The sequence below is a fragment of the Anomaloglossus baeobatrachus genome, chromosome 6 (genome assembly GCF_048569485.1).
Source record: "Anomaloglossus baeobatrachus isolate aAnoBae1 chromosome 6, aAnoBae1.hap1, whole genome shotgun sequence".
NCBI classification, from domain to species: domain Eukaryota; kingdom Metazoa; phylum Chordata; class Amphibia; order Anura; family Aromobatidae; genus Anomaloglossus; species Anomaloglossus baeobatrachus.
In genome coordinates this window covers 439,724,526-439,750,552 of record NC_134358.1, presented here as the reverse complement: position 1 = coordinate 439,750,552, position 26,027 = coordinate 439,724,526, and the positions used below count along the sequence as shown (strand labels likewise).

The 26,027-nt window shown below is 41.5% G+C and overlaps 1 long non-coding RNA gene across 3 annotated transcripts in view; it reads right to left on the bottom strand.

The window, feature by feature from the left end:
- LOC142243377 (uncharacterized) overlaps positions 1–26,027 on the bottom strand; it is a 296,303-nt gene that overhangs the window by 165,873 nt on the left and 104,403 nt on the right. For 2 of the 3 annotated variants that reach the window (XR_012724360.1, XR_012724361.1), the window contains exon 3: positions 9,129–9,292. This is a non-coding gene — a long non-coding RNA (uncharacterized LOC142243377). Of the gene's footprint in view, positions 1–3,190; positions 4,313–9,128; positions 9,293–26,027 lie in introns of those variants that run through there. The other variant, XR_012724359.1, reaches the window with a different exon arrangement.

The window sequence follows — 26,027 nt, the reverse complement described above, 5'->3', positions numbered from 1 at the left end:
TAACACTGAAGAAAATATAAAGTTGTAAGGGTGATCTCAGTCTGAATAATAATACAATAAAAAATTATACAGAGTTGCTTGACCTGGAGATTGAGTGTGAATGTAAACTGATTGATTTTTGATATACTGTAGTAAAGCACCTTAATAACAGCAATTTTTAAAATTCTTTATGCACCGAAAAAAGAAAGTCAGTTTAACACCTATCTGTCCTAATTTAGCTACTGAACAAAAATACTGAAACCAAGACTTGTGTGTCATTTTGAGAATATCCAACCTATTATTCATCCCCAAAAAAAAGGAAAAGTTCTTTCACTCTTAACTGAAAAGCCATTAGGTCTTTACTTTCAAAACAACACACCTGATCCTGCTCCCTATAAAAAAGGATACCTTTTCCATCGCTTGTAAAAAAGTTATTGCCTCCTCATTTAGCAAAAAACAAAGCTCTTGGTTAACACCAAAAATTGATTATTTTTGAACCAGCCCTTGTGAATAATCCAAGGCGTCCTTTGTTCGCACTGCCTGTGTATAAAGACCAGCAAAGCAGGCATCTCGCCCCCCCAGATAAAGATAATTTTTGAATAGTTTTAACAATTTAAGCCTAAAAAGCCAGATAATTCAGTATGTTGTTAAATAGACTATTGGGTACTACCGTTTGACAACCCTTTCTTCTAGACAGACAGGTTAAGGTCACTTAGACATTAATAAGGCTGTATTTTCTTGAAAATGCTTAAAGTGATTCAATAAAGATGTAAAAAAGCTCAGACTTTTACAGGCAATTAAAGCCTTTACAAGATAGAGAATTAATTGAATTTTTTGAGAAATTTGTCAAAGCTGGCAAATTTGAGTTTGAAAAGATTGGCTCAACTTTAATCACTATAATTGTAGGACTTGTACTTATGTTGACTCCTTTCATGTTATTTGCCACATGGCCCAATCAAGTATGCACTTAACGGAGGGTGGATTTATGAAATACCTTTTTTTAAGCTTCTGAATCCAAACAGGGGTATCACCACAAACCTCTGGGTCTCAAAGACTTTAGCCATAAAGTCTAATATGAATATCAAGTTATGGTGTGTTCCTTATTGTGTCCATTTGGTGGACACACGTGGAAAGCCACCTTAAATTGTCCATTGTTTGACCACAATTTATGAACCTCCTACAATTCTAATAAACCAATATTCATCATCAAAGAACCCTGTGGTGATCCAAGTTTGCTTTGCTTGAACCATGGGACGTCTGCTGTTGGGGCCACAATATGGACACTAAAATGAACTGGTGTTATGGCTGCTTGAAGTGGCATTCTAGAAATTAAAAAAAAAAAAGAGTTGAGCAAGCCTGAAAGATTTTTTGGCTCGTGGACTGTATGATTGGTTGTGTGAAGAAGTATCCATCATAAAGCTGTCCAGCAGATGAAAGTTAACTTTTAAAGGACTCATTCAATCTCTATGTAAACTGTAAGCTTAAATGGGTTGTCCTCTACTGGACAGCATTTTAATAGTGGAACTAGGCAATGAAAAAATAAAAACAAAACAGGATACTCACCTTCTAGACTAGTGTCATTTTTCTGTACTCAACACTGCTTCTGTGTCGCCCGGGGGTCCGGGGGTACTCAGATCCGGGCCACGAGGTCACTTCTGTGGGTATCACGGTGGCTTGACCCGGTCTGTGATCCCAGGCTCCACAGTAAAAGGGGACTTGGTAAGGGAGATTGTCCGTGACGCCACCCACGGTTGTGGTGAGGTTGTGACACCACCGCTGCTCTGGACGGGGATCCCGGGAGTGATGGTATGGAGCAGCTAGATGTTAGTTCTCCCCTCCGTGGGTAGGGGGTTGGTTGTCCCGGGGCCCGGTGAGATAGGTGGATGGGTAGCAGGCGGGTTACGGGGCCTGGTGAGGTGCAGGGTCGCAGGGGCAGCGCTGTGCCGCACGGCACGGGGTACTCACTCAGCCAGTAATCATGACACAGTCCTTGGTAAAACACTCGGCTGGATGGACGGGTGCCCACAGACGGCTGCGGTTGTTGTTTCTCCCCTGACCCAGTTTGGTGGTGTAAGTCCTTTCTTCCACCTCCGTGCACGCTCCTCCTGCACTCCGGCTTCCAGCTGGCTCCCCGGTTCGGTACCGGTGGGCCACCGCCCAGCCCCGGCTACCTACGGTTCCACCAGCTGTCTCCCCGGCTCCCTGCAGACGGCCACTACTGTCTGCCTGACTCTCTGCTGCACGAGGGCCCTAGGCTCCAATCCTAGGCCCCAGTCTGCGTCTGCCTCTCTGCAGACCTCTTCTCTCCTCCTCCGCCTGAACTTGACTGGGCTTGTTTCCTGCCTCAGGCCAGCTAACTCCTGGGTGGGCGTCTCCATCTCCTGACTCCGCCCACCTGGTGTGTCAGTCTGAGCCCGAGGAAAGGAATCAAGTTTCACTGGGGATGTCTGCTGTGAAACTGCTGGGGGTGTGTGTGTGTTGTTACCTGTGGCCCCCTGGCTTGTCCAGGGCGCCACACTTCACCTGTTGGTCCCTTGGCATCAACATGTGGCTATCTCTAGTAGTCTAATAGAGAGTGAATGGGCACTACTGCTGTTTTATTCGAGTGAGAGACAAAGTTCGCAGTTTTGGCAATTATTGGGTATCTATAGATATGCTCTGAAGTTTACACAATCCATACTCATCTCTACTTCTCAGGAAATGCCTCCTTAAGCAATTATTGGCTGAAGTGGCATACTAGTATTATGAGTCGAGACAAGAGCATGATTGATGACATATATTTACGTCATTGGCTGTGTCCCATCCTTTCATGAGGACTCACACGCTGAGCTTGTATCTTTCCCTGCACTAGATGACTGATTTTTAGCCATCATGTGCCTCTAACAGCCGTGATTGCATCTAAGATCCACCCATGGCAGTTAACCAGTTAAATGCTGCTGTGAACCACTCATAGCAGTATTTACCATGCACAGACAGGAAGTGCATCATTGATCCTGCCCATCGGCATGCCCATCACGGGCGCTGATGGGTTGTTATGATAGCCGGGGTCTGCTGAAGACCCCTGTGCCTGTCATCACGATCACCATGAGCTGGTGTTCAGGTCTCCTAAGAGGAGTAAAAAGTAAAAAAAGTAAAACAGTAAAAAGTAAAAAAATAAAAATAGGTAAAAAAAAAAGTTTAAAAAAAATACAAAACTTCAAATCAACCCCCTTTACCCCTTTAAAAGTAAAACAATTAAAAAACAATACATATTTGGTATCACCGCATTCAGAAATGTTCAAGCTATCACAATAAATGAATCTAATCGGTAAATGATGTATCGAGGAAAAAAAAAACAAAACGCCAGAATCACGGTTGTTTGGTCACTGCAACATTGTAATAAAATGCAATAAAAGGTGTTCAGAGCATCGTATGTAGCCCAAAATGGAAGCAGTTAAAATAACAGCTCAGGTTGCAAAAAATACGCCATCACACAGCCCCAAATCTTGACAAATTAGAACGTTACGGGTCTCGAAAAATGGCGAAAAAAGATACATTTTTTTTTTTTTCAAATTTCAGTTTTTTTCTTTCCCCTTTACATAAAGAAAACTATATATGTTTGGTATTTCTGTACTCATACTGACCTGAGGAATTATATTGTTAGGTCAGTTTTACCATATATTGAACATGGTAAATAAAAAACTCAAAACCATTGTGGATTGCACTTTTTTTTGCAATTTCACAGCATTTGGATTTTTTTTCCCTACTTTCCAGTACAATATTGTGGTATTGTGGTGTCATTCAAAAGTAAAATTCATCCCTCAAAAAACAAAGACTCATATGTCTATAATGACAGAAAAATAAAGAGTTATGGGTCTTAGAAGAAGGGGATGTAAGAAACGAAAAACAGAAAATCAAAGTGAAGGAGTTAATCAGTTGTGACTGTTTGAAAAATTATCTCTATCGACTGAACACTTTAATATACAATAATTTTTAATAGTCTAATAAATAAAGCTGAGTGCATGTATGTGTGTCCGCTAAAGGAATGCGCACCGTCACATTTACAATCAGAAAATTTTGCACAGCCACCTCATTTGATTCTGGGAACGTCATAGACTATGTTTTTGAGGGGAAATTTTAACCCCGCACTTTACAGTTATTCGCCCCCAAAAAACGCTCACTTACTGTTTGGATATATGAGGTAATATATTGGCTGTTTTGACAGTTAGCCTGGATATTTATCAGGTGGCCTATGGCAACCAATCACAGCTCTGTTTCTATTTTTCTACAGGTCATTAGTAGGAGCTGTGATTGCTTGCAATAGGCAACGAAGGACATTCTTACTATAAGACAGCTTATATGTCAGTTGATAAGGTTTTGGTGGTGACAGGGAGAATGGGAGAGAGGGAGAATGGGAGAGAGGGATAGTGGTAGTGAGGGTGAAAGGGAGAGGGGAGAGTGGGTGAGTGAGAAAGAGGGAGAGAGGGACAGGGGAGAGAGGGAGAGAGGGAGAGTGGGAGAGAGGGAGAATGGGAGAGAGGGATAGTGGTAGTGAGGGTGAAAGGGTGAGGGGAGAGTGGGTGAGTGAGAGAGAGAAGGACAGGGGAGAGAGGGAGAGTGGAAGACAGACAGAAAGAGACAGAGAGAGACTTAGTTACTATCCTGGGCAAGACCGGGTACTACACCTGGTTAACAATAAAATACAATTTACCACCCATACAGTTTATTATTCAAAAATTATCACAAATCCTAAGAACAATAATCTCATTATTATGAATTGGATTACTGGCCATGACCTCAAGGTGCCATAACTTAACATTAAACGTCATTCAGAAGCAGAAAAACACTGTTCCCATGGGTGCAATATATTACACAAGCCCTACACTTCATTTAAAAAGTATACTCTAAAGCAGGGGTGGGGAACCTTTTTACTGCCGGGGGCCATTTGGAATTTTCTACCAACCTTCGGGGGCCGCACCAAATTATCAACTTGAAAACGACCAGGCTATATTTGGTCAAACAATTAATTAACTCACCCCTAATGTGGTGGCTGGTGCAGCTGTGATGTTCGGTGATATCGATCCTTTTGTTTCTCACAACTGCTTTTCCAGGTTTGTCTTGGTCTGGAGAGGCTGGGGGCATACACATCACAGGAGACGCTGGGGCATATACATCACAGGAGACACTGAGGCATATACATCCCAGGAGAGGCTGCATCATATACATCCCAGAAGAGGCTGGTGCATATACATCACAGGAGAGGCTGGGGCGTATACATCACAGGAGGAGCGTATAGATCACAGGAGGGGTGTATACATCACAGGAGATGCTGAGCATGGGCAGCACTAGGTGGCAGCACGAACAGCACTATGCGGCACAACGGACAGCACTAGGCAGCACAACGGACAGCTCTAGGTGGCAGCACAAAGAGCACTGACAGTGACAGCACAGGCGCACAGAGAGCTCTAGGTGGCAGCACAAAGAGCTCTAGGTGGCAGCACAAAGAGCACTGACAGTGACATCACTAGAAGGCAGCACGGAGAGCATTAGGTGACAGCACTGACAGCACTAGGAGGCTGCACAGATTACACAGCACTGAGGGGCAACACACAGTACTACTAGGGGGTACACAGCACTGGATGGGGGGTCAGCGATGGGTTGCATACTCACAGTACAAGGGGAGGAGGAGTCACACAGCAGAGGTCCTGGGGGCATGTACAGCAGGGAGGCATCTGCTGCACCTCTTCTGCTGTGACTGGAGCACAGCACGCTGCTTACCCCGCCCACAAGGTAAACCCTCAGCACTCGAGCACAGTCCCGGGTTCAGTCTACAATGTACGGGCTGTAGTCAGGTCCCGAAAAGAGCCCGTACATTCTAGTACGGGCTGCAATCAGGATCTGGAAAAAACCCGTACATTCTAGCATCTACCCAGAACGCACTGGGATTTTAAAGGGCCGGCGGCCAGCAAAAGCGCGAGGGCCGCTCGAGCACTGGGGTAACCTGGAATGTGCCCGGGGGCCGCATTCAATGTCATCTGGGCCGCATACGGCCCGCGGGCCGGAGGTTCCCCACCCCTGGGCCGGAGGTTCCCCACTCCTGCTCTAAACAAAGACTAAATCTTTCTTGAAAATATTCATATTCTATATGCAATAGACGCTACAATTTTCCCAATCACCTTCCAATCTAGTCCATGAAATTGAAAACCTCCTGTCTAGTGCATTTAAATAAAATACAGTAATAATAAAATGTTCTGTATGAAAAGTACATTCTTAAAAAATCCCGTCCCCCATAAAAGGCGAAAGCTATTAAATATTTAATCTCCCATAATAACCATAAGCAGATGACTTATCTTAAATTAATGTGCCATTTGTGTGATACTATTATTGAAAAAAACATGAGTTTTTTAAGAAGCAGAATTCGTATCATATGTTGTTTTTGTAACTGCGGGCAGAAAATGTGGAATGTAATGACAAATAGCTGCATATCTTAAACCAAATCTAGCAGTAATAATGACAGTAGAATGAGTGAAATTCTGTTTTACAAAGAGAACAATCTGCCATTTTAGAATTCGACAATCTGCATCATGACTAACGCTTTGACTCAATACATTTGCTGGTCTGCTATAGATTCACAGCTATTTTCCAAACCACTGGCTATAGATATGTAATAGTGCTTAGTTGCTTAGTTTGTCAAGATCAATGAGTTTGTCATTTGGTGTGTTGTAATATTGCTATGCCACCAAAAATTAAGCATTTGATAAGAAATTCAGCTTTCCTACAACTGTAAATTGTAAGCTTAAATGGGTTGTCCATAACTGGACAACTTCTTACTATTGGACCCAGGTATCTGAAAAAAATGAAATAAAAACACAATTCTCACCTCCAGGACTGGCGCTGCTCCTCTGTACTTAAAGCTGTGTGCCCTATTTATTCTGTCATTAACTTATGGCTACCTCCAGGAGTGCAATAGAACTATTGCTGTTCCAATCAAATGGGAGACAAAGTTCCCCTTTCTTGCAATCAGTCAACCATCCACCAATCACATTCCTGTGGATAGGTGATATCTCCTGCTTACTGTAATACTTTTTTAAAAAAGCACTCCCATCAAAATTTTTACCCTCGTAATATATTGCGGTCATCATAATATATAGCATTGAGTACTTACAATTACTCATTTTGCCATCTAGCCAGTTAAGTCTTCTCTTTTTCAAAAGGCTTATGACATCACGTTATTAAAAACAGACTAGCTGAATCCTTTTAAGGTCTTTGCAGAAGTCTTTTTTCCCTGTATGAGTCATCACTATAAAAGTCAATGAGAGGAGGAGGAGGAGGAGGAGCAGCAGCTGGGTCAGGAGTTAACAAGGAGTATGACTCATGCAGAGAAAAGTGATTTCCTGTTTCTACATTGAGCGGAAAAAAAGAGAAGCATTAACTGGGTAGAAAGGAAAAATGATCAATTGTCAGTACACAGTGCTATATAATATGATGATTGCAATATATTACTTTGATCGGGATGCTTTTTTAAGACATGTACTATCCTTCACTGATACATGTAGCTTTGTTCTGTGGTTCACAGGGTCTATACTCCTCTCTAATTCCTAGTCTTATTGCGACCATACTAAAGTACACAGAATATGCCTGCTTAGGCTATTACTGGCTGAAGGAGGATGCTTTTCTTATGTGTCAGGTCAATAGCAGGAAGAGATTAGCGGGGACCTCATAAGCATGGAGCTGCATTAGATCGGTGAGAGTTAGCATTACTTCTTTTTTTCAAAATTAGTTGTAACAATTTGACAAATTATTTTAATTTGATAGGGGGCTTTGAGTTTGTCATTTGGGGTGTTGTCATATACTATGTCACAAGAAAGTAAGTGTTCTATAACAAACTCAGCTTTGCGTTACCTGTAAAATGTTAAAGCATCACTCCCGTTTTTTTGTTGGACTCGTACTTTAAATCTAAGTTTTTTTGCCCCCATCCTTTACTCACCCTCCTGCATTTTCATCCTTTTTTGGTGTTGCTATGGTCCCACAGCACCGTCTTTTGCCCATAATTTTTGACTGACTGGAAGTCAGACGGTACATTAAAAGTGCTCAATGCAGCTCTATGAGAGCAAGAAAAAGACCAGTGCGAGAGTCTCATAGACTTGTATTGATTTGTGACCTCCTGTGCGCTCCATGAAACATTGGAGCTCCCAACAAGTCACAAACTACCATAGATGGACTGGAGCAATGCTGGAAAGAGATGAAGATTACGGAAAGTGAGTAAGACTGGGTGCAGGAGACTTACATTTAAAGCACCACGTCAGCAGTTAACTCCCCCTCCAAAAATGCTGGACTGGTGTTTAATCTTAATTGGAATGTCCAAAGCTGGACAACCTATATCGGCCAAAGGAGATGAAAGAAAAACTAAAAACCCACAATACTCATTTCCCACACCTGGCGCCAGTCCTCTGTACTCAATGCTGTGTCCCGTGCTGGTCCTCTGGATCATGTGAGTGGGGCATCTAATCACCAACTGTTCACTAGCTGCAGCATTTACATTGTATTAAAGCCTAAAGAAACAGTGTGATTGGCTGCAGTGCTTATGCGAGGGATGCAGCGCTGAGCTATCTTGCATGTATGAGCTAGCCTTACATAGCAATAGCCAGTGTAATTTGCATGTTTATAAAATGGAACAGTAACATTGATCTACCTCCTGGGTCTTTTCTTTCCCTAACCCATTAAATGCTCTACACTCCACTATATATTGCCTGCATCTTCTGTTCCTAAACATCACTTATGCTTTTCCTTTAACTGGGAATTGTGGCCCCTTCATCTATCAAGGTACAGAGCCTGTGCTATACCTTCTACCATAGCAATTACGTACACTGGAGCCAGTACTGGCTCAACTTCTTACTACAGGCGGCCAACATGACCCCTCGTCTCAATCTCTCTGTTGGCAGCAAGGAAATTATATTTAGGCAATTTCCTGTATTCTAAATTGCAGTATAAATTACTTTTAGTGCTATGGTTGATAGGAAATGGTTAAATGTGATTAATGAGTATTATCGAGGCATACAACAGCCTTTATATTATGTAAGTGTAATTGACAATATTGTGTCTTGTATATGACCGAATATTTTTGCAATGAATAAAACTATTATAAAATATATTCAGAAGACATTACCAACCGTTAGTTTTATGGTCATGAATCACCCGCCATTGCTTGTAATTCCCAACTGAAGCTCTCTGTCTCCTGTCTGCGGTGTCATCAGGACAAGCGTACGTCAAGCCATCTCATTGCTTATGCATTCATTTCCTGCATCTCGCACAACTCTGGACAGAGCTTCCTGTTCTGGAGAAAATGAGAAAATCACAATCAATGACTGCCCAGGGACAAACAAGTCACTTAAAAGGTACAGGCAGTGACTGCTACCGCTGAACAATGGAACATGAAATGAATCCAACAATTCCCGCTCTTTCTTTTGTACAGGGAATCGAAAAGTGGAAATTTGATCTGGTTTGCTGTTAACAGATATTCCTAGATTGCAGTAATGCAGTACAGGCAAGCATAGAACTTTATATCATGCTAATAAGGACTTACAAAACTGTCCATAAACTGTGAAATCCATACGTATCCTAATCTGTTCCCGCCCCTCCCAATACCTCCTCTCCTCTTTTCTGCTTCTGACTGAGACATTTCTAACATGTCTACATGTCTCATATGCATCTCCCTTATTCTAGAATTCGCTGCCACAACTGATCATATTCTTCCCAACTTTTGAAACCTTTACATGTATGCAATATGAAGAGCCTCCCCGTTAATAATTTAAAGGGAGTGTCCAATACCTATAATGTTCTGTATAAATATCTATCTTTAAGCCCTAAACACTTTTCTAATGTGCTTTATTAATAAATTCATTACCATTCTCCTAAAGGCCACTTTACATGCAACGACATCGCTAACGAGATGTCGTTGGGGGTCACGGAATTTGTGACGCACATCCGGCCTCATTAGCGATGTCGTTGCATGTGAAATGCAGCAATGACCGTTAACAATCAAAAATACTCACCATTTTGTTGATCGTTGACATGTCGTTCTAATCACAAATATCGTTGCTGCTGCAGGTATGATGTTGTTCGTCATTCCTGCGGCAGCACACATCGCTATATGTGACAGCGCAGGAACAAGGAACATCACCTTACCTGCGTCCTCCAGCAATGAGGAAGGAAGGAGGTTGGCGGGATGTTACAGCCACTCATCCCCGTCCCTCCGCTTCAATTGGGCGGCTGCTTAGTGACGCTGCTGTGATGCTGCACGGACCGCCCCCTTAGAAAGGAGGCGGTTCGCCGGCAACAGCGACGTCGCTAGGAAGGTAAGTACTTGTAACGGTTTTTAGCGATGTTGTGCTCCACTGGCAGCGATTTGCCCGTGACGCAAAACCGACAGGGGCGGGTGCTTTCACCAGCGACATCGCTAGCGATCTCGCTGTGTGTAAAGTGCCCTTTATTCTGCTATTCCTTATATTGGCTCTTTTTTTTCTTTACCTCCTGTGGCATTTTGTTTGAGAGAAGTCTCAAATGGGACATCACAAGAGGATGGGCTTATAGTTACCTCCCTGCATCTTTTATCAAGCCACCTTCCCCCCCAAAACAGGACATCAACAGGGGCTGGCATTGAAGTCACTTAACAGAGCTTCTGTCACCACTGTCCCCTGGTGATATCCAAAGAAAAGAATACAGCAGCACATGTAAGCACTAAGATGTATGTAATTGCTAAATATATGAAAATTGGACTTCATTATTTCTATATGGAATATACTTAAAATGAAGGTACTTAGTGCATAAATTAGCCAATTCATGAAAGTCCATCAGCCATGGCTAGGATGGGACCTCAACCTAATATGCCTCTCCTGGGGTAAAAACCTATAAATTTAAGAGTAGGTAGGATCCAGCATAAATAAAAAATAGCCTTATGCTAATGGGAGAAGTGCTCAGTCAAAAAAGGAAGCAGTCAAACCCTCCAACGGTATACTATAAAAACAAAAAACTGACCAGCACCTTCAAACAGAATAAAGAAAGTGTGAACAAGTGCAAGTTGCCATGACTGTATATTATATAAACAAAAGAATACATCAGCACACTGGAAGCACTGAGATTTATGGAAACATTGAATATATGAAATTTGAACTACAATACTGGAGAGTCCCATCAAAGAAAGACACCTTGCCACAGCTTATCGGTTTTCATGAATTGGCCAATTTATGCAATGACTTCATTTTTATAAGTTTATTCCATATAGTAGTAATGCAGTTCAAATTTCATACTTTATATTCATTGTCTGCATAGATCTTAGCGCTTGCAGTATGCTGCTGTATTCTTTTGTTTGTATATTATGCATTCATGCACATTGTACTTGTTCACACTTGCTTTATTCTATTCGGAGGTGATGGTCTGTTTTTTGGTTCTTAGCTGTCCCCTGAGGATGTCCTTTTTCAGGGGAGTGAAGGAGAAGTGACTGCAGCTTCTGTCTTCGCCACTCACATTATTATTGGAGCTTATGTCACTCACCCTGCTTCTATCTTTGCCCCCTAGTAATGGTTCATTTTAGAGAAAGAGGTGACGGTGTCAGCAGTGGTGGCTGCATAAGATGCAGGTGGGAGGGACAGAAGATGCAGTCACTTCTCTATTACCCTCTACCCTCCCCCAAAATAGAACATCATCAGTGGACAGAAGGGATAATATTAGGTTGAACTTTTACAAAGGTTCACGAGTTGCCTGCTTCTGACCTAATTAGTGTGGATCACGTGCATGCTTAAAAGAGTTAACACCGGACAGAGTCAGATGTGAAATCTCTTCTTGATCAGAGTAAATTGCGCCAAGATTTATTCCAAGAATATGGACTCATATAAACTAGGAAAAGGGGCATGGTCGACTCTACAGTGGGCATTGCCCGGATATATCCATTGGTCAGTGGATTGGTTAATGGGCTAGTCCATGGGCTGATCTGTGTGTTGGTTAATGGGTTGGTCCGTGAGGTCATCAATGGGGTTATTCCAGAGGTCATCAGTGGGGTGGTTCCATGAGGTCATCAGTGGGGTGGTCCTTATATGGTGATTCTTCTTACATCTGGACATTCCCTGAATACCAGGGCAGGGTGTGGAGAACAGGAAATGGTGGCCATCTTTAATAAGTGTCACATGATGATATACAGTACTGACCAAAGGTTTGGACACACCTTCTCATTTAAAGAGTTTTCTTTATTTTCATGACTCTGAAAATTGTAGATTCACATTGAAGGCATCAAAACTATGAATTAACACATGTGGAATGAAATACTTAACAAACAAGTGTGAAACAATTGAAAATATGTCTTATATTCTAGGTTCCTCAAAGTAGCCACCTTTTGCTTTGATTACTGCTTTGCACACTCTTGGCATTCTCTTGATGAGCTTCAAGAAGTAGTCACTGGAAGTGGTCTTCCAACAGTCTTGAAGGATTTCACAGAGATGCTTAGCACTTGTTGGCCCTTTTGCCTTCACTCTGCAGTCCAGCTCATCCCAAACCATCTCGATTGGGTTCAGGTCTGGTGACTGAAGGCTAGGTCATCTGGCGTAGCACCCCATCACTCTCCTTCTTAATCAAATAGCCCTTACAAAGCCTGGAGGTGTGTTTGGGGTCATTGTCCTGTTGAAAAATAAATGATGGTCCAACTAAACGCAAACCGGATGGAATAGCATGCCGCTGCAAGATGCTGTGGTAGCCATGCTGGTTCAGTATGCCTTCAATTTTGAATAAATCCCCAACAGTGTCACCATCAAGGCACCCCCACACCATCACACCTCCTCCTCCATGCTTCACGATGGGAGCCAGGCATGTAGAGTCCATCTGTTCACCTTTTCTGCGTCGCACAAAGATAGGGTGGTTGGATCCAAAGATCTCAAATTTGGACTCATCAGACCAAAGCACAGATTTCCACTGGTCTAATGTCCATTCATTGTGTTCTTTATCCCAAACAAGTCTCTTCTGCTTGTTGCCTGTCCTTAGCAGTGATTTCCTAGCAGCTATTTTACCATGAAGGCCTGCTGCACAAAGTCTCCTCTTAACAGTTGTTCTAGAGATGTGCCTGCTGCTAGAACTCTGTGTGGCATTGACCTGGTCTCTAATCTGAGCTGCTGTTAACCTGCGATTTCTGAGGCTGGTGACTCGGATAAACTTATCCTCCGCAGCAGTGGTGACTCTTGGTCTTCCTTTCCTGGGGCGATCCTCATGTGAGCCAGTTTCTTTGTACCATTTGATGGTTTTTGCCAATGCACTTGGGGACACTTTCAAAGTTTTCCCAATTTTTCGGACTGACTGACCTTTATTTCTTAAAGTAATGATGGCCACTCCTTTTTCTTTACTTATCTGCTTTTTTCTTGCCATAATACAAATTCCATCAGTCTATTCAGTAGGACTATCAGCTGTGTATCCACCAGACTTCTGCACAACACAACTGATGATCCTAACCCCATTTATAAGGCAAGAAATCACACTTATTAAACCTGACAGGGCACACCTGTGAAGTGAAAACCATTTCCGGTGACTACCTCTTGAAGCTCATCAAGAGAATGCCAAGAGTGTGCAACACAGTAATCAAAGCAAAAAGTGGCTACTTTGAAGAACCTAGAATATAAGACATCTTTTCAGTTGTTTCACACTTTTTTGTTAAGTATTTAATTCCACATGTGTTAATTCATAGTTTTGATGCCTTCAATGGGAATCTACAATTTTCAGAGTCATGAAAATAAAGAAAACTCTTTGAATGAGAAGGTGTGTCCAAACTTTTGGTCTGTACTGAATCTGAACTGACTGTGTAAGGTGAAATAATACGTTTCATCAGTGATTTCCCACAACCCCCTAAGTCAAGAGGTTAATTAAGTATTTGATGGAAAGGCCCTTCTCAACAATAGAAGTTGTGGTAAGTGACTGCAGGGTTGCCTTGAGGACATCCTGTTTCAGGGAGTGTGATACAAGCTCAAGAGAAGTGAACTCTGGCCCATCCTCCTGTGACAGACACCCCTACAATGTAACGTCACAGTAAATTAAGAAAAAAAAGCTCATGTAGGGATTAACAGGTTAGGAAAAACGATTCGGAAATTTATAATAAAGCAACTTACAAAAGTGGCTAGGGCTTAAAGATAGATCTATATAAAGGACATTATAGGTATCGGACAACCCCTTTAACACATGAGTAAAAATGCATCTCTATGTAAAACTCTATGATAAAACGCATTTTGCAGGCTGAGAAGGGACGATAACTCTGTTTAAACATGGTCTTCTTGATTAGTATTTCGGTGCTGTGTTCTAAGATAGGTCATATTAGGAAATTAGGGCACATCTAAAAATAGAGTGTTATTTTTAGATATTCCCTAAGAAACACTTTCATAATGGACTTGAATTTCAAAAGAACACATTTATTTAGAAACGCCATCAGCCATGAAGAGTGAGTGAGGGAAGGCGAATTTTATTATATTAATTTCCTGATACATAAAAGTGTAGAGGCTACACAAAAAGAAGTATTAATGAGAGACTAGAATGGTGCATTAATAGGATATCTCTCCAACAGAGAAAGTAAAGGCTATCCTACTGATTAAATAGATGTTGGACAACTCCTCTATACATGGAAATCCTTGTGTTCTCTATTGAGCCTCATTCCAAAACTCCTCGGCCATCTTCCAGACTATTCTAGAAGTGGCTTGTCTCTACAAAAGGATTGTCTGGGAATTCTAACAGTAAGATCCTTGTCTACATCTATACAACTACAAAATCATTCGGTACAATATTTGGTCACCAGTAGTCATGAGCGAGCACTACCATGCTTGGGTGACTGGTACTTGTAACGAGCATTTGGATGCTCAGATGGGTGCGACTCGAGTACCCAACTATAATGGAAGTCAATGAGGGACTCCAGCCTTTTTCTGGAACATTTCCCACAAAAAGGCTTGAGTCTTCCATTGACTTCCACTATACTTGAGTACTTGAGTCACGCGCATCCAACTGCTGGCTACCAGTACTGAGCACCCGAGCATGGTAATGCTCACTCATCACTAGTTACCAGGTGTCAGACCTATATATCAAAATATCACCCATAAAAACTTGCATATGCCCCCATGACAGATACCATTTAGTAATTGAATTCGAATTCTGAGTAATAATTATTGTGAATATACACTATCGTGTGCTTAAAAGGAGCCTCCACTTTGGACAATTCAACTTTTTAGAAGAAGTCCTTGCCTATAGGTTGATCATAACATGTCCTACTGCTTTGACTCTGAGCGATTATCTAAAAGTCTCTGAAGAAACCTGAAAGTTCTTAATTATCCTTCAACGCCATTTCTGGGGAAATTGAAAATTGCATGGTGACCATTCTAATCAATAAGTTGTGTATGGTAGTCAGGGTCTGAATGGAATTCCCTAAAACTAATTTAATTCAAATTCTTCCTGGGAAAAGAAGAGACTTTGACCGGAGTTGGCAAATCTCTTAGCACACCGTAAAAACTGAGGAAACTTCCAGTATGACACATTTCCTGAAGATATTGTGCGCCTATCGCCGGATGCTTTGGCATCAAGTTGTGCTTTCATGGGGCACGGAACATGGCGTGGAGGAACTATGATCTCAAAAAGAGGCGTTCTAAGCTCAAAAAGTTGGCAATTAAGCCTTTAAGTGTGCCGAGAAATGGTAATAATGTTCTTGTCTTCCCAGAAATCATAGGTAAGTATCAAGATCAAAATTAAAATTAACATTGCTACTGTGGCATAATGTCTCCTGGCAAATCCATATTCTGTCCCAATACTACGAGCCCACATATGTTGCCAGTGAAAAGATGCTAAAGATGTGCAATGTGTGGATTGCATTGGTTTTGCTGGTCCTGCTGTTTTTTAAAATCCACAACTTTACAGCACTGTGGAATTTATTAGATCTATAAATGGGATCATAATAATGACAGTACATTTATATACACGTCAGTGTCTCGTCAGGGACTGCCTGGCTGTTTAGACAGAGCTGTGCTTCCTGCTAGGAACCTGATTTAGAAAGGTAAAAAAACAGCATGACGGACGGCATTTAGTCGTAATGTAGAAGCTCAGCAGTTACTCCCTGTGGATTATCTGGCTCAGTAATGTGCAGCCTTTAATAAATATTAATGCCAAATACTTGCTCTTTATGTTGTAATTAAGCCGTTATAATTATTGCTAAACATGTAACTGAAAATTCTAAGAGGAAAATTATATAAAACTTTTCAAAAAACACTTGACATTTTGTGGTTGTTTTTAAGTGTTACTAATTAAATTGTTGAAAATCGGGGCAAAATTCCTGAAAAATGTTATGTCTATGTAAGGAAAAGGCAGAAACAGAATCCTAAAGTAGCTTAAGAAATTATAACATGAATGACAGACCAGTATGTGCAATCTCTACGTATCCAATATGTCCTCTGAAGCTGTGCCGATAATGGTGCCCTGCTGCTATTTGGTTGCAAGGGAAAGTTAATGGAAGGCCAGGATATGCAAATATTGTGATAAGAATGATCTAATTTTGTGTTAGATTGAAACAAGCATTTTCTTGGCACTTACTACATCTGTAAAACTACCAATAACAATCAGTACAATATTTGGTCACCAGTAGTGATGAGCGGGCACTACCATGTTCGGGTTCCCGGTACTAGTGATGAGTGAGCAGCACCATGTTCGGGTGCTCAGTACTAGTGATGAGCGAGCACTAACGTGTTCGGGTGCCCTGTACTAGTGATGAGTGAGCACTACCATATTCAAGTGCTCGGTACTAGTGATGAGCGAGCACTACCATGCTCGGGTGCTCAGTACTAGTGATGAGTGAGCACTAACATGTTCGGGTGCTTGGTACTAGTGATGAGCGAGCACTACCATGCTCGGGTGCTCAGTACTACGGTAGTGATGAGTAAGCACTAACATGTTCGGGTGCCCGGTACTAGTGATGAGTGAGCACTACCATGCTCGGGTGCTAAGCACAGAGCACCCGAGCATGGTAGTGCTCACTCATCACTACTGGTGAAGTTTGGCCCAGATGTGATAGTAGGTAATAATGATCTATGATAATTTAACAATATTTTAAAAATCAGTTGTTTTTCTTTCTTTTTATTAAACCTTTACGGTCCTCATACACGTGCATGTATCCAGATAGATAAAGAACTAATATTAATAGTTTGGTTTTCCAGGCCCTAATTATTATGGAATATAATAGACAAGTCAGAAACACCCAGCACAGCTGCCAAATGTAGAGTCTGCCGAATATAAGGGGCCTTGTAATAAATCACAGAAAATGCTACAAGCCCACAAGCAGCTGATGAAGAGAAGTGGCATGAGTCAGACCCCACAAATCAAATATTTAGTGTCTATCCTAAGGATAGCTCATTAAGGTTAAAATCCTGGAAAACAATATTAACTCCCAATACATATAATTTATGTATATTGTCATTTAATAAACTAGTCTGAACAAAGAGACATATTTAGTAAGAGACGCATGACTCTAAGGCGGGCTTTATACATTGCGTCATCGCTAGCAATTGCTAGCGATGTCCAGCGCGATAGCACCCGCCCCCATCGCACATGCGATATGTGGTGATTGCTGCCGTAGCAAACATTATCGCTACGGCAGGTTCACACGCAGATACCTGGTCGGCGACGTCACTGTGACCGCCGAACAATCCCTCCTTCAAGGGGGAGGTGCGTTCGGCGTCACAGCGACGTCACTGCGACGTCACTAATTGGCTGGCCAATAGAAGCGGAGGGGCGGAGATGAGCGGGACATAACATCCCGCCCGCCTTCTCCCTTCCACATTGCCGGCAGGACACAGGTAAGGAGATGTTTGTTGCTCCTGCAGGTTTACACACAGTGATGTGTGGAGCTGCAGGAATGACAAACATCGTACCTGCTGTCGAACCGACATTATGGAAATGAACGACGTTACACAGATCAGCGATATTGTACGCTTCTGTGCTCGTTCATAGTGGCACCTAGGATTTACACGTTCCGATGTCGCTCCTGGCGCCAGATGTGCGTCACTAACGACGTGACCCCGACGATATATCGGTAGCGATGTCGCAACGTGTAAAGCCCCCCTAAGTCCTCATGTAGACGTCCGTTTTTCACGTATGTGTTCTACCTGTGGTTTTGTGCATACATTATAGTATATACAACATGCCATTCATGTTTGTACTTTTTTGGAGACCAAGTGGTCCTTGAAAAAAAATTGAATACATTTCAGTATTTTGATCCGAGTCATATATGAAACTTTTCATGTAAGTCTGTGGGTTCATGAAAATTGGTAACAGATTTTTAATCGCATATAGAGGCATTTACAGTTAGGTTCCCGATACAATGAGATCACCTTGTCGAGGTTATCAGGCTCACATGTATTGGCCAATACATAAGCTAAGCATCTCCTTTTGCTAATATTTCCAAAGCAGTAATGCGATGCCTATGTCTTTTTACTCATTTTTCACATTAGCTATGTATTTATCTCCTTTTTTCCAATATTCTTATAGCAGTAATGCAATGCCAATATATCCTTGTATTATTGAGTGCCACTGGATATGCTTTTGTAGTTATGTTGTTTTTGGTTTGCACCTGTTCACACTTATTGAAGCTGCTGGTCAGTTTTCTGATACAGTTGCAGATCGCGTGTTGTCAGTTTTATAACAAAGTGGTGGATAGGAAACATTTTGCAATTAATTTATTTATGAGAAAATATTTGATGAAACACTAATGGTACAATCAAAAACAAGACCAAAAGTGCTGAAAATCGGATCTAAAATACTGAAAAAATCTGTTTGCATACCAGAAAAATCACCCATGTCTGAATGAGGTCTCATTGGATTTGCCATATCCTTGAGCTGTTCATATGCCAGTTTATATTTCCAATATAATTTATTCTCATTTTTTGGCACAGATAAGAGGCACACACCCTCTCATTTATTGCAGATGTCAGCGTCACCACTCCGACACTGGGAGAATGAAATATTTAACTTGGGGCACATAATAGGCAATATTTTTATTTTATTATTATTTATTATTAAAGCGCCATATATTCCATTGCGCTTTTTTATATGTGAAAGAGAGTATACGTAAAACAATCATTAACAGCACAAAACAGACTGGTATAGGAGGAGAGAGGACCCTGCCCGCGAGGGCTCACAGTCTATAGGGAATGGGTGATGGTACAATAGGTGAGGACATCTTCATCACCATCATGTAGGATATAGGAAAAAATTGATGCAAACAAATCCAATATGCCACACTGCACGATATAACAATATACACAGAATGATCTGCTATCTGCTTAGCACAGTATAAGCCTGCAGCTGTTGTATACTGTAATAACCGTGAACTCCCCAAATTTTCTTTATTTTTTTTTAGAAAACTAGCATAGCCTTTGCAATTTTCGCCCAAATGGGGCTTGATGAAAAAAAAAATTGTGATTTTTACATAATAAAAAGAATGGGAATATTGTGAATATTATAGTTTTGAATTATTACATCTTCTGGTAAAACCTCAGTATGCTACAAACCATGCCATGTCTGAATTGTGGTCCAGCAACACCTATCTGTACTGTCAAGCCCATAGTTCATTATGAATCAATAGACATAAACAGGGGCAGACACATTATTAGTGCAACCGATGCGGCCGCACAGGGGCCCAAGAGGTAAGGGGCCCCCATTTCTAAAACAGGTGCAATTTTGCATTTTTATGATATCTTGGGGTGTGAAGGGCCCATATATTCTTCTTGCATAGGGGCCCATTCTGTCTGAGTCCGCCACTGGGCATAAGCCCAGTAAATAACGCCTAGAGATTATTTTATGCTTCTCCTAACTATGACAATGTAAGTCTATATAGAGAGAAACTTTCCCTTGTGAAATTTCCACCTTTTACTGACATATTGGAGAGGCATTGCAGGATAGGTGACAATTTATAATAAGAAGTGATTAGCTTCAACGAGAAAAAGTGAAGGCATCTCCTATCACTCCTGAAAGCAGGAGACAATGCGATGAAATATATAAAGTAGAATGAATAATAAAAGGAAAAAAAAAAAATCAATTCTCAAAACTGGTCTCTTTGTCACGGATGAATACAGACTCTTCCCCTAAGTGGCTGGAGAATACAGCTTCTAGGTACAATTAGGACAGCATGAGAATTTCCAGATGAGAAAAGATATATTCTGGGGATCATGCCGATCCTCCAGCATTTCTCATGACATTTTAGAAGCAGACTGTAACTGATTAATAGGGAAGACAATGCTTAGCCCAGTTATGTTATCAATGAACGCTGGTGAAGAACAATCTGAAGAGTATAGACAAGTCTGCTAGATATTTCTGTGAGCAGTTATAGGCACCAGTGTCCTTCATCTCCTAAAGTAGGTGACTTAAAGTGGTATTCCCACTTCAAAGATCCTTTCCGAATATGTAGTAAGTGTAATAATAAAAACAATATTAGCAAATACCTCCAATTAGAAATTTAGTATAGTTCTCCTGAATAGCTATATATCTTACCTAATGTGCAGGGCATTGCATCTTAGGTATCCATGGTTACGACAATGAGCAACTACCTAACTAAATAATTATCACTATATGAGTGACAGTTAGTTATACATTATGTACCACCTGAACTACTGTAACCTCCTGCTCTGTGATGTCCCTTCTAACACTCTTACTCCCCTCCACAATCTATCCTAAATTCTGCTGCCCAATTAATCCACCTGTCCCACCGCTATTTTTTTGATTCATGCACACTACAGCCAATAATGCTGATGTTACCCCCTGTGCCAGTCATTCAAACACTGCAAGTGGCTCACACTGGGCCAAGCACAGCGCGTACCGGAGCACAGTGATGCTTGCTCAAGTGGTCAGCATATGTTAAGCACCCGAACACTGATTTTTTTCTGTCTGTGTTTGGTACAAATAGCAGGATAAGGCACAGCCACAGTGTAAGAGATGTAAATATCGGGTAACCAAGCAAAGCGCTTTGCTTAGTTACCCGATATTTACCCTGGTTACCAGCGTACGCTGCTTACACAGAGTCGGTGCTCGTTGGTCTCCCGCAGTCAAACACGCCGATGCGTGTTGCACAGTGGGAGACCAACGAGCAAAAAATGAACCAGTACTGGGTGTAACGAGCAGCGATTTCACAGCAGGGGCCAGGTCGCTGCTTAGTGTCACACACAGCGAGATCGCTGATGAGGTCACTGGTACGTCACAAAACCTGTGACTCAGCAGCGATCTCGCTATGTGAGAAGTACCCCTTAGGGCGGCTTTGCACACTACGACATCGCAGGTGCGATGTCGGTGGGGTCAAATCGAAAGTGACGCACATCCGACGTCCCTTGCGATGTCGTAGTGTGTAAATCCTAGATGATACGATGAACGAGCGCAAAAGCGTCGTTATCGTATCATCGGTACAGGCTCCGACATTTCCATAATGCCGGTGCCGAGAGAGGTACGATGTAGTTCCTCGTTCCTGCGGCAGCACACATCTCTGTGTGTGAAGCCACAGGAGCGAGGAACATCTCCTTACCTGCCGCCGGCGGCTATGCGGAAGGAAGGAGGTGGGCGGGATGTTTACATCCTGCTCATCTCTGCCTCTCCGCCGCTATTGGCCGCCTGCCGTGTGACGTCGCTATGACGCCGCACAACCCGCCCCCTTAATAAGGAGGCAGGTCACCGGCCAGAGCGACAGTCGCAGGGCAGGTGAGTGCATGTGAAGCTGGCGTAGCGATAATTTTCTCTACGCCAGCTATCACATGATATCGTACCTGCGACGGGGGCAAGGACTATCGCATGCGACATCGCAGCATCGGCTCTGTGTGAACCCACATCAAAGGCAAGAATACTACCTATGACGTACTAATACATCAAAGGTCATGAAGGGGTTAATTTTAAGTATTATTTTAACTGGTAATTTTTTTTTTTTTAAATTAATGTATAAATTTGGTATCCTTATAAACCTACTGACCGGTAGAACAAAGTTAACATAAATTGAACACTATAAAAGAAACAAAGCAGTATTGGTAAACTTGGGGTTTTTTAGTTTTTTATAAACTCCATCAATTTGTTTTTCATTTTTTAAGTACATTATATGGTAAAATTTATGGAGTCTGCAAAAACAAAAAGCACTATGGCTATGTAGTTGGTAGGCTTCTAAATGCCCTTGTTTCTGCCATGCTTGATCAGCTATAAAACCCATTCTCTGTATGGGCGTCATTGAAGATCATGAGTTTTACAAAAAACTACAATATTACAATATTATTATCTAATGTATAAGCAATCAAGTCCAAAAGGGGACTAATAAAAATAATAAAAGACAGTTAAAATTACTTGTAAAAAATATTTAAAAATTCTACAAAATATAAAAGTTCAAATGATCCCACCCATCTTGTTTCAAAATGTAAATAGCAAATTCTCAGATATAAAAAAATGGAACATATTTAGTATCTCCAAATGCTCAGTTGACCAAATTAATAAAATATTCTAATATTTATTTCATCCGATAAAAACTTGGACTATAAATAAATTGCAGAATGACTGGTTTTTGTCACTTTGCCTCCCAAAGAAAGGAATAAAAAGTGATCAGAAAGTCATATGCTCTCCAAAATATTTAATTAGTTATATAGTATAATTAAAAAAAGACACAGATTTACTAAATTCAACCAAGGGAGGAGAGATGAGAAAGGGAAGGGGTATAGATACAACCACAATGTATGAAGCAATCTCCCCTAAATAAGCAAATTTTTCCTAATGAGTAAAGATGAGCGAACCCGTTGCAGTTCGGTTCAGTGGGTTCAGCCGGACTTTAAATAACATTTGGCTTGGGACCTGGGCTTGACCTGAACCCCAATGGAAGCCACTAATTGGGCAGTTCGGGTCTCCAACCACATACTTACAGCCAGCCATAAACAGATCACTTCCGGAGGAGAGTGTCAGGGTTTTTGCATTTTTTTAATTTGGTGCACACTACATCTGATCACACTGTTGTATCCGTTCAAACACTGCAAGTGGCTCGCATTAGACTGAGTACCGAGTGTACCCGTTCACAGCGACACTTGCACAAGAGGTTGCATACCTAAAGCACCCGAACTCAGAACCCAAATTCTGTTTTTTTGTGTAAAGTCTATGTTTGGTATGAACACCAAACACTAAACCTCAGGTTCACTCAGCTCAAATCAAGATACCAAGAATATACAAGAATATAATTTGAATAAACAGTCAGAACAAGAACTTTATACATTTGCATAAATATTTATGTTAATTTCCTCTAGAAAAGCATCCAAGCCTTTTTTTGGAACTATTGACAGTCCTGCTGTGACCAGCTCCTGAGGTTGGCTGTTCCACAGATTAACGGGGTTGTCCACTACTAGAGCAACCCCCTTTGATTCCACATGTTTCCCAATGGTAAAATAATAAAGCCTATACTCACCTCCCGTACCAGCACCGTTCTAGTGGTGTTCGGGCTCACAGGGCCAGGGCTTATGTGGGGTTGTGATGTCAAACGATTCCAGAGTGCTGGCTTCTGTCTCCCAACTTTTGGACCAAACGCACAATCAGGAGAAAGAGTTCCCCAATCCCTTTCCCTTCTGACCACCCTACTATTACTATTGTCATTTTTCCTCCCATTCTCCTGCTGTGGCCGACCACCTTACACTAGGAGTCACCTTTATTATACACAGTCATTTATAATGAAATTAAATAAAGTGTTTTTTAAATTTATAATTTAAGGGTATTGATCTGTAAGTCCATAATGATTATTGCCCTCTATATTGTTAATATCTATGAAATAGTCTATGATCTGCAAGTACACCAAAATCCTCCTCTTCAAGTGACTCTCCTAGTTTTACTCTCCATAAAGCATATGGTGCCCATATTTTATTGGTGCTCAGTGGCATAACTTTATATATTTGTTCACATTAAATATTGTCTCCCAAAATGATAACTAAACACTTAGTTTATCCAAGTGAACTTACAAATGATGATCATCTTCCAGAGACTGTACTATACTACATAGCTTGGTGTTATCTGCCAGAATAGAAATAACACCATTAATACAATGTTCTATATTATTAATATATAAGTTTGATAATAGCGGACCTAGCACTGTACCTTGGAGTTAACTAGTTCATAAGGGGGACTATTTAGAGTAGCAGTCATTCATCACAACTAAGTTTTCAACCAAATTACACCCTTATTTTCTAAACGTATAAATCTTAATTTTTTCTATTAGGCGTCTATGTAGGACAGGGTCAAATGGGTTTGCAAATTCCAAAAACATAAAAAAAACCCTTAGTTTTCTACAGCTAGAAAAAACTACTAATCACACAAAAAACAAGGACATGACTATGTTGTAAAACAAACATCAGAGAAAAAGCGGGAGCCTTCTCTACCAATACCAGATCACATTGCCAAAGCACTGCATGATACAGGAGACCAGAGAGTGTGCATCACGCACATATCTGTGACCAGCGCCCTATACAAGCCTCATCTGTGTGCATTTATAATAATAGGCAACCACCCCCTCCATGAGTGGTAGGTTTGCGAGTGTGCTGTCCCCACCTTCATCACGGGGGGCTGTTGCATCCTGTAATGCATTGGTATTGTGAACTGGTGTTGATAAGGAAAGCTGCCTTTTTTTCTTTGATTTGTTTTCATTTTTTTCCCTTTTCTGTGATTTGACATTACTATGTTTTGTAATATTAAGGACAGCTATCAAGAGGAAAACATTTTAATAGATCTAAAAAAAAAATCAAGAATAGCAGCGCTCCAAGATGGGGATGTATTATTTTATTCACCCATGGATATGATGTTTCAACTCAACTCAATTTAATCTACTTGCGTTAATTATCGTATTTTTTCATTTTATAAGACACATAGGACTATAAAACGCACCCAAAATTTAGAGAAAAGGGGGAAAAAAATTGGGGGTCCATCTTCTAATCCGGTGGTGTTTTACCGGAGGGGTGGCGGCAGCAGTGGAGGAGCAGGGTCGGAGGAGGCAGGGGCGGTGCGGAAGTAGAGCGATGCTGCCGTCGGTGCAGTGGGTGTCTCACTTGTTCAGCGGCGCTGTAAGACAGGAGGAACATCCAGAAACTGACGGCGGTGCGGATTTCGAAGAAATGGCACCTTCAGTCGGCGTGTGTTCAGACTGAGTTATTGGCTCAATCACAAGCAGAGATTTCATCTGCACACGCGCCACCTCCGGGCACCATTTTCCTTAAGTCCGCTGTTGCTGGGAGATCAGTGGGCTAGAGGCGGCGCATGTGCAGATGAGATCTTGAGCTGAGAGCTCCATCTGCGCACGTGCTGTCTCCGGGTACCATTATTTGAAGCCTGCACCAGCGACGTTCAGGATGATGGCTCCTGCGTCACTGCCCACAGCACCCACAAAGCCACAGTGGCTGCAGAGCCCACAGGGGCTTCAAGGCCCACAACGCACAGCCCAATGCATAGCACAGCCCGCATCATCGCTCCTGCCTGCTGTGACCCCTCTCCAGCATTCCCCCCCGTTAAGCTACATTTGGCTTATAAGACGCACCCCTTAATTTCCTCCCAAATTTTTGGGAGGAAAAGTGCATCTTATAATCTGAAAAATGCGGTAAAACTTTAGTTAGAGATACAGCATTGCAAGGATGGGGAATAAACTCACACTTCTCTTATATTGGAATACTGCCATTGTTTTTTGTTTATTAAAAAACAAACAAAAAAACAAAACCCTGTATTCTTGATAGATCTTATTGTAAGGGACTATGTAATCAATATCCTGCTTGCACACTTCCTTTGTCTTTTGATTTATACATTTTACATTTAGATTTTTTTTAGAAATAAATCACTAAAATTGGTAACCGATTTTACATAAATCTTTGTTTTCCAGCATAGTGACAGTCTACGGTTGTTATAATAATACTTCATTCTATTCAGCGGTAAAATACTACCCGGAACAGTGTAATTGGGAGAGGAAAGGAAGCCGTGCATTTCGTAGGCATTGATTGGGTTGAGCATAATTATATACAATCTTTCTGCCATTTTTTTCTCTG